The following is a 10,580-nucleotide window of genomic DNA, read 5'->3' on the forward strand; positions in this document are numbered from 1 at the left end:
TTTGTCTGCGCATTTCATATTTTAGGCGCCCACCTGTATAATAAGGGAATACATTTTGTGTCTTTACCATTAGGCGCCCACCTGTATAATAAGGGAATACATTTTGTGTCTTTACCCATAGGAGATGCATTTCCTCCTAAGTTTGTTTTAGTTTTACCCATAGGAGACGCATTTCCTCCTAAGTTTAAGTTTACCCCCTAGGAGACGCATTTCCTCCTAAGTTCATTTTAGTTTCACCCGTAGGAGATGCATTTCCTCCTAAGTGGTTGTTAAAAAAAAAAAATCAAAGAAAAAGAGGAATAAAAAGATAATAATGAAAAAAGTTAAAAAGGTAAAAGCCATCCCCATCTAAATAATCCCCAACAGTTTCGAGGGAGGACAACACACGTAAGTAAATAATTCAAAATAAAAAAAAAAGAGAAAGCAAAGGTTTCATTAATAGGAGACGCACTTCCTAGTTTGAAATCGTTAGAGTTCACCCATAGGAGACGCATTTCCTCCTCGTTTTGTTTTAGTTTTACCCATAGGAGATGCATTTCCTCCTAAGTTTAAGTTTACCCATAGGAGATGCATTTCCTCCTAAGTTTAAGTTTACCCATAGGAGACGCATTTCCTCCTAAGTTTAAGTTTTACCCATAGGAGACGCATTTCCTCCTAAGTTTAAGTTTTAGTTTCACCCGTAGGAGACGCATTTCCTCCTAAGTGGTTGTTAAAGATAACAAACAAAAAATGAAAATGACCTAGTCTGATGAACCTTCTCCTAGGATCAAAATCTTAGTCCGATGAATTTTTCTCCTGAGATAGAGACCTAGTCTGACGAACCTTCTCCTAGGATAAAAATCTTAGTCTGATGAATCTTTCTCCTAAGATAACCAAAAAAAAAATGAAAATGACCTAGTCTGATGAACCTTTCTCCTAGGATCAAAATCTTAGTCCGACGAATTTTTCTCCTGAGATAGAGACCTAGTCTGACGAACCTTCTCCTAGGATCAAAATCTCAGTCTGATGAATCTTTCTCCTGAGATACCAAAAAGAAAAGACCTAGTCTGATGAACCTTCTCCTAGGATCAAAATCTTAGTCTGACGAATTTTTCTCCTAAGATAAAGACCTAGTCTGACGAACCTTCTCCTAGGATCCAAATCTTAGTCCGATGAATCTTTCTCCTAAGATGCTAATAAAAAAAAAAAAAAGGAAAAAAAAAGAAAGAAAAAAAGAGTCATTTTCCTAAACCCAGGCGCCCACCTGTATAACGAGAGGAATACATTCCAGTTTTTACTTTCAAGTGTTGAAATTGGGAGCCCGCCCATAATAACAGAGGCATACATTCAGTTCTTACTTTCAAGTGTTGAAATTGGGAGCCCGCCCATAGAACAGAGGAATACATTTCAGTCCTTACATTTCAAGCATTGAAGTTAGGCGCCCACCTGTATAACAAGGGAATACATCCTAATCTAGTATTTAGTTCACTCTCAGCACTGCATCAGTAGTATCAGTGGGCTACGATTTTGCTAACGACTCACAAACCTTCCCAGTGCAAACTGGGTTAGGAAATTTTGTTTGTTTTGTTTGTTTTGATTGTCAGGGGCCTGCCTGTAGAGCAGAAGATTGTTATATGTCAAAGATTGAAGAAGTTAGGGGTCCGCCTGTAGAACAGCGGGATCGTTCAAAGTCAAGCCGTAACCCATTGGAAGGCAGAAGGCTACAACAAAAATCCCCAGCACTCAATCCAAGATAGAAGAAACAAGAAGCTCGCCCCAAGAATGCGAGTCAACAGTCTGAGAGGGTCAACAAGAGCTAGTCACAAAAACAAAAACAAAAAAGAAAAAAAAAAAGAAAAAGAAAAAAATGAATGAATCCAAAGCACGGAAGAGGAGAACAGATGTGATCTGCTCAAGAACTAGCGCCTACAACTAGCAAGTGTCAAGGTTCAGATCCAAAGTCTGTATGAAGCACCATTCAAGACTCAAGACCAAGTTTCAGAAGACTTAAGAGATAGGAATCCTTGTAACTAGTAGCTGATAGGCTTAGTTAGTCTTTTTCAGTTTTCATTTTTTGTTGTAATGACAGGACCGCGGACCGGAACCTCAACGGAACGGCACCTCGATCGGCTCTTCACCTCGGTACACTTCACTATCTCTCTCATTTCCGAACTACACGTGGCCTGATTCCTGTATAACCAAGGATATGTAGGCGGCTCAGATACCAGGGCTCGGTCACATTCCCTCCCTTTCCTTAAGTGTAGTCCGTCCAAGTAATGGTCGGGTTAAAAACACGTCTAGTCGTTCTTTGTCGGAAAACTCTTCGTGTTTCCAGTCAAAGAGGGGCAGCTGTAAGCACGTGATTTTTGACCCTCCCCGAGAATTTTCACATTTTTAGCGTGAATATGTGAAATTGGGTCTAGTATAGCTATTTTAACTATTTTACTTTATTTCGTTGCAAAAAGAAAATTTCAAAAAATATATATATAAATTTTAGTTTATGAATCTCATAAACTTGAAAAATACAAAAATTGCACTTTATTTTTGTACTTTATGTAATTTCGAAAATTACAAAAAAAAATATAGTTCTATTAAGGTTTTATAGTCATTTTTAACTTTGAAAAATACAAAAATATTACCTCATATTTTATCTTAATATTTAAAAACGAAAATTACAAAAAAATAGTTTTATTAATATTTTTGTAGCTATTTTAAAATCTTGAAAATATTTAAAAATATGTAATTTTGTTTAAATACTAGTCTTATTTTTGGTAGTTATTTTGCTTACATAAGACTAGTTAAACAACGTGTTCCTATTTCTCGGGTCCGGGCAAAAGAATAATATTCGGGTTCAAACTACCCGGTTCTAGGCCTAATTTTCGGACCTAGCCCATAATAAACCGTGTCCAGGACACGTGGGGAACCCCACCACGCGTGGGGGACATATGCCTCGAACCCCACCACGCGTGGGCTCATTTTTCTGGGGAAAAACCCATGCTAAATGCACGGATGAAAGACAAAGGCAGGGGGACTTTTAAAAAATTGGCAAAAAGGGTACTGTTCCTCTTTCTTCTTCATAAAGAAGAAAGAAAGGAAACTTGCAGAGAAGAGGAACGGACAGGACTTTTGGGGGGGGATTTTTGGAATTTTGGAGGGGAACACTGTTCACGCTCCTTCTTCTTTAGAAGAAGAAGCAGAAAGCCCTACCCAAAAGAGACTCCATTTCCGGACTTCCCCCAGCACCAAAACGCCCACCTCCATTAACGCCACCAGCCTCACGTCCAAAACCATCAACAAACCACCATTGTTGTCCACCCCGGCTCCTCCTAACCCCGTCGACCACCCCGTCACCTACCGTAAAACCACCACCAAAACCAACGAAAACCCTAGCAAACAGGAAACCCACCATCGTTCCACCTTTAACCCGCCCCGGACTGCTCCCTCTCCGTCTCACCATTACCAAACGACCCCTCCATAGACACCTCCATCAACGAAACCAAAAAACCAGCTTCCCAGCTCCCCTACCCACGACCAACCTGAGCCACTGCCTAAACAGCTCGTCACAGCCCCCACAGCTGCTCCCCCGTCGCGAAACCACCAACAAACAGCCCTCGACCGCTGGCACAACAAGCCCGTCAGCAGCCTCCTTGCGTCGACCTTACTACTGTCGGCATTGTTCATCTTATCGTGAGCAGCTGTTGGTGGCTGCAATTCGGCCTTGGCCGAGTTTTCTGTTTTCCGTCGAGGTCGACTTTGGTTCGTCGAGGTCCGGTACGTCGAGTTGCTGTCCGAGGTTCCATCGTTGTTCTTCGTTCAGAGAGGTCCGCTTGAGTTCCGTCGGAATCGTGTTTGTCGCCCTGAGTTGGCCGAGGTTCAAAGGTTAGTAAACCTCGATGTATTAGATAAAAGAACTTTACATTAAATGTTCGAAGATGCAATATATAAATTGATATGATGATTTTTTGCTTATGTTTCACCGTATGCATTTTTAGTTCATTTTTGTGTTATGTTATTGTTGTTTGCTCGATATCATTTGATTTAGTTGTATTAGTAGTCCTAAGACACAGTTTGACGTTGATTCGCTCGTCCCTTCGTTGTCTCAGTTTATTTGGACAAAATTAGTATTAGTACATGTTGTTACTACGCCCGAAACACCCATTCACTAGACTCATTTTATTAAATTTTGACAAGCTATAAGATTTTAATTGTAAAGAAGCCGTAAGATTTAGTACTGCTAAAGGCGTAAAAATGGCATCCTTTTAAAATATATATATAAAAAATAATAATAATAAAATAAATAAAAAATAAATGATAATAAAAAATAAAATGAGACGAGCCTCACCGAATAAAAGTGACAAATTGCGGGGCCCTCACAAAATGTATGTATTAAACACTTAGATTTCGGGACGGGCCGTTTAGAAAATTTCACGGCCCCACCTAAAATAATAATGCGCTAGTTGCTTTAGGCGCGCCTTTAATAATGTTATCTCCCTAAACTCGGGTGCACATTTATGTGACCCAAATCCAAATCTCAACGGAGTCGAAATGTGTCTCTAGTCACGGGCGCATTGATTGTGGCGTGGCCCGAGATGCATTTCCATGACGTTGCAAATTCCTTTTAAAAATAAGAATGAGATGAGCCTCGCCGAATAAAAATACAAATTGCGGGGCCCTCAGTAAATACTTGTTTTAAATTACTTAGAATTCAGGAGGGCCGCTTAGTGAATTTCGTGGCCTTCCCAAAATAATAACGCGATAGTCTCTTTAGGCGCGTGTTTAATAATTTACTTTCTTAAGCTCGGGTGTGCATTTCATGCGACCCAAATCCGATCCCAAAACATCAAATAAAATGCGTTCCGGATTGTGGGTGCATTTCATGTGACGCAGTCCAAAGACGTGTTTTAAGCGATGTTCACATTCTTGTAAAAAACAATAATAATAAAGCGGTTAAAAGTTAAAATTTGCACATAAGTTCATACTTGTATAAAATCAGATAATCAAGCCGAATATAACAGTTGAGCGACCGTGCTAGAACCACGGAACTCGGGAATGCCTAACACCTTCTCCCGGGTTAACAGAATTCCTTATCCGGATTTCTGGTACGCAGACTATAATATAGAGTCATTATTTTCCTCGATTCGGGATTAAAATTGGTGACTTGGGACACCCTAAATCTCCCAAGTGGTGACTCTGAAATAATTAAACCAATCCCGTTTTGATTGTCCTTTAATTGGAAAAACTCCCTTGTACCCTCGCGGGCACGGAAAAAGGAGGTGTGACAAGAATCAGTAATTTGGAATTAGCTCAACAAATTTGTCTAAAACATAAAAACTGACTATATATAGTCCTAACTAACAATTAGATACTAACTTTATGAAATAAATATAATATACCACAACTTTCAATACGTACACTAAGGTCTATACTACTAACTAACTAAATAACATTTGTAAAAACCAATACTCCCTCTCAAGCTGGAGGGTGTAGGATGTTTAACACGCCCAACTTGCCAAGGAGGAACTGATGTTGAGGTGATACCAAGCCTTTAGTGAGGATGTCAGCTTGCTGATTTTTAGCAGAAACATACTGTGTCTGCAAGATCCCTTGTTTGAGTTTCTCCCGAATGATGGGGCAGTCTATCTCGATGTGCTTTGTACGCTCATGAAAGATAGGATTAGCAGCTATTTGCATTAGTGCTTTGTTGTCTGAGAACAAAGTAACTAGCTGATGAATTGGAGTCCCTAGCTCTGCAAATAAGCCTCGCAGCTATACTATCTCAACTACAGTAGATGCCATGCTTCTATATTCAACTTTAGCACTGCTACAAGATATTGTGTGTTGTTCTTGGACTTCCAAGAGATTAAAGAGTCACCAAACTTAACAAGATAACCACTAACGGACATTCTGCTTATAGGACATGCCGCCCATTTTGAATCACAAAAACCAACTAAGGCATCCACTGACCCTCATCTCATAATCACCCCCATTCCTGGTGCATATTTGAGATATCTCACTACACGAATGGCTACATCCATATGAGACTTCTTTAATGTCTGCATAAACTGACTTAGAGTTTGCAATGCATTACTGATGTCTGGTCTTGTAACTGTGAGGTTGTAACGACCCAGCCGGTCATTTTGAAAATTTACGCCTCGATCCCCTATTAACTGTTTTTCCCTTGTCTATTTCTGTTATTGTGAATTGCCGGGATGGTTCACCTTGAGTTTCGGAGTGTTTTGAGACACTTATGGGTCATTTGGTAGGATTCATTAGATAAGCTAATGCATGCATTAACTTTGGGGTCGTTTGGTATGAGGTATTAGAGAAAATAATGCAAGCATTAGCTCTATGCATTATTAATACCTTGTTTGGTACCTTTTTTCAACTTGTGTATAACTAATACTTGTATTAGTTATACATCATACTTGGCATTATCTTATGCATAAGTAATGCATAAAAAACTATGGCATTAGTAATACCAAGGCTTTAATGCATGCATTAGCATGGTTAAAGATAAAATTGTCCTTAAAGTCCCTTAAAGCTAGAGAATATAGAGGGCATTTTTGTAAGCAACTATTTTTTTAAAAAAAGTTATGCAATGCATTATAATTTTAATACACCACACCAAACAATAGATAAGAAATAATATTTGCATAACTAATGCTTGCATTACTAATACACGCATTACTAATACATGCATTACTAATACACATTATTCCGCACTATTCTTATACATCCTACCAAACGACCCCTTTGTGTATTAATAATACATTGTTTGGTAGACATTTTGAACCTATGCATTAGTTATACATCCTATTTGGTATTATCCTATGCATAACTAATGCATAGAAAACAATGATATTAGTAATGCAATGGGTTTTAATGCATGCATTAGCTTAGTTAAAGATAAAATTGTCCTTCAAAATTTATGCTTGAGTAAAATATACTAGTTAGTATATTAATGCAAATTCAAAATAATCCAAATAGTGAGAAATAAATTTATATCCCTAGTAAATAAATAAATATTTAGCATATTTTCTTTTTTATAAATAAATATTTAATTTTATTTACAATATAGGTAGACAAATAAAATAATTTTTTTAAAACTTTTTCATATAAAAACATTTCTCAACATATGTTTCTTTTAAAAAGTTAGAGTGTGGACTAGTTCTGAGGGCATTTTTGTAAACAAACAATTCTTTTAGAAATTGTACAATGCTTTAATACATCAAACCAAACAATGGATAAGAAATATGTCAGCATAACTAATACCAGCATAACTAATGCAAGCATAACTAATACCAGCATTACTAATACACCCTATTCAGTATTATTCTTATGCACCCTACCAAACAACCCCTTAGTCTCTAAATGAGAGTTTAAGTCTTAAAATTTGGACCGTAGTCGGAACAGTATGGAGACGGCTCTGGAATGGAATTTTGTCAATTCTGTTAGCTACGCTGGGTGATTTTGGGCTTAGGGGCGTGTTCGGATTGTGTTTTGGAGGTCCGTAGCTCATTTAGGCTTGAAATGGCAAAAGTTGAATTTTTGAAGTTTCGAGCCGATAGTGAAATTTTGATATCGGGGTTAGAATCCGATTCCGGAAGTTCGAGTAGGTCCGTAGTGTTGAATATGACTTGTGTGCAAAATTTGGGGTCAATCGAACATGATTTGGTTAGTTTCGGCATCGGTTGTAGAATTTGGAAATTTCAAGTTCATTAAGTTTGGATTGGAGAGTGATTCGTGATTTTAGTGTTGTTTGATATAATTTGAGGGTTCGACTAAGTTCGTATGATGTTTTAGGATTGGTTGGTGCATTTGGTTGAGGTCCCGAGGGCCTCGGGTGAGTTTTAGATGGTTAAATAGATCAAATTTGGACTTAGGCCAAGCTGAAGCTCCTGCCTTCTGGTGCAACCGCACCTACGGAACTTGGCTCGCGGGTGCGAGCTCGCAGAAGCACAAGGACCGCAGAAGCGGACCAGGCATCGCAGAAGCGCGACTGCAGAAGCGACACGCGTACCGTAGAAGCGTTAAGCCTCTCGCACCTGCGAGACCGCATATGCGGCCAAGTGGGTCGTAGGTGCGAACACGCTGGTCTGTGTACAAAAACAAAAGGGTCCGAGATTTTAGCCATTTTTGGCACTTCCAAACACGGGTTGAGGTGATTTTGAGCGAAAAATCACGGGAAAACTTGAGGTAACTCCCTTGTGATCATTGTCAGTCAATATTATTGAATTATCATTGAATATCCCATGTAGATTACATGTTTTTGAGGTGTAATATGGAATTTGGGCCTAGGGATTTGAAAATAAGATTTGATGATTTGGGGACCGAGTTGTTGTCGGAATTTAATAATTTTGGTATGGATAGAACCGTGGTTTGATGGGCTTTTATATTTCGCGACTTTTGTCGGATTCCGAGACGTGGGCCCCGCAGGAAAATTTTTAGTTAATTTTGGATTTGTATTGAAAAATGTAGTATTTTCTTATGAAATTGATTCTATAATCTTTGTTGACTGTATTGAATTATTTTTGGCTAGATTCGATCCATTCAGAGTTGAAATAATCGAGGAAAAGGCCTACTAGTGGATTAAATCGGAGCAAGTCGAGGTAAGTGGCTTGCCAAACCTTGTGGGGGGGACCCCCTTAGGATTTGGTACTGTTTGTTATCTGAGCGCCGTGTATGTGAGGTGACGAGTACGTACACGGACTATAATTTTTGAGAAACTCCGTTTTCATTACTCAAATATCTATTTTCCTTTAATTTAGCAACATTTATATGTACATATAACTATCTTGTTTAGTTAGGAAAGCATGTTTACGTGACTTAACTGTCTTATTTGCCTTAACTGTCTATTTGAATTCTATGCAGCATGTTTAGTGAACTCTATGCTTCCTTCTTGACTTGCACTTAGTTTAAAACTGTAAGATTTTCTAGTTGTAAATTATGCTTCCACTGTTGCATTGATATTTACTTTGGGATTACGGATCGATATTCCGGGAGATCCTCATGTACTGCATATTTATTTTGGGACTACGGATCGGTATTCCGGAAGATTCCCCTGTACTACATATTTAGTTTGGGACTACGATTTGGTATTCCGGGAGATCCCCTTGTACTGCATATTTACTTTGGGACTACAGATCGATATTCCGAGAGATCCCCCTGTACTGCATATTTACTTTGGGACTACAGATTGGTATTCTGGGAGATCCCCCCTGTACTGCATATTTACGTTTGGGACTATGGGACGGTGTCCCGGGAGATCCCTTGCTGCTATTGCTGGGTTTTTGTGTTGTTGATCATCAATACTTATTTCATGTTCTAAACTTCGGTATTTACTTCTGTACTGCGATATTTCTTTCTGTTAAATTTTATCATATTAAAACCACTAGGGCCTCGACCTAATCTCGCCATTACTCGACCGATGTTAGGCTTGGTACTTACTGGGTACCGCTATAGTGTACTCATGCCCTTTCCTACCGATACTTTTCATGTGCAGATCCAGGTTCTTCTGCTCAGCCATACTATCCGTGAAGCGAGGAGACTTCGAGGTATATCTGCCGCGTCCGCAGACCTAGAAGTCCCTCTTTATTCTCCCTTCAGTTGTAGACTTCTTTTATTTCCTTTTGTTTAGACTTCTAGAGTTAGAGCACTATGTATTTCTTTAGCTTGTAATTTATGAGATTTTCGGGTTTTGGGAGTGCTATGTTCAGTTGATAGTGTTATTATCGCATGTGCCGAGCGGCATTTTAAACTCTTTTATCATACTTATTTGTTAGTTGGCTAGTTTGTATCCTTAAATTCATTATTCCGCAAGTTGATAGGCTTACCTAGTCGTAGAGACTAGGTGCCATCACGACAGTTCACGGAGGGAGGACTTGGGTCGTGAAAAGTTGGTATCAGAGCTCTAGGTTCATAGGAGTCATGAATCACAAGCCTGTTTATTAGTCTCACGGATCAGTACAGAGACGTCTGTACTTATCTTCGAGAGGCTATGGAATTGTTAAGAAAATTTCATTTCATTTGATTCCTTGTCATGCGAGATTATTGACTTTGAAATTCTAAACTTTTGTCTTCTATTCTCTCACAGATGGTGAAGACACGTGCTACCGGAGATGACTAGGCACCCGCACCCCCTACAGAGCCGCTAGAGGCCGGAGCAGGGATAGAGGTCGAGGACGCGCACGTGGTGCAGCCAGAGCACCCGCCCGAGCTGTTACAGAGGAACCGCCGGCAGTTCCAGCCAGAGCACATGCACCTGATACGCCTACTACCACTACTCCAGTTTTTTAGGAGACTCTTGCTGTAGAAATTCTCCACGTAGTATTTAGTTCACATTCTGACTTGTATTAATGTTTTAACGATGTGGCATAGATTCCAGTGACATTTTAAAATAATACATTTTGGATTTTTACGTGAATACATTCTGGATATAGTTAGTTGGTGTATTAGATTATTGTGTGAATACATTATGCAGGGTATAATTTAGTAAACTGCTGAATACATATTGCATTTATATTTTGAATAAATATTCATATTTAACATATGCAGTTAAATATGAATACATAATTACAATATGCTGAATATATATCAATACA

This window comes from Nicotiana tabacum, chromosome 11 (genome assembly GCF_000715075.1).
Source record: "Nicotiana tabacum cultivar K326 chromosome 11, ASM71507v2, whole genome shotgun sequence".
Taxonomy (NCBI): domain Eukaryota; kingdom Viridiplantae; phylum Streptophyta; class Magnoliopsida; order Solanales; family Solanaceae; genus Nicotiana; species Nicotiana tabacum.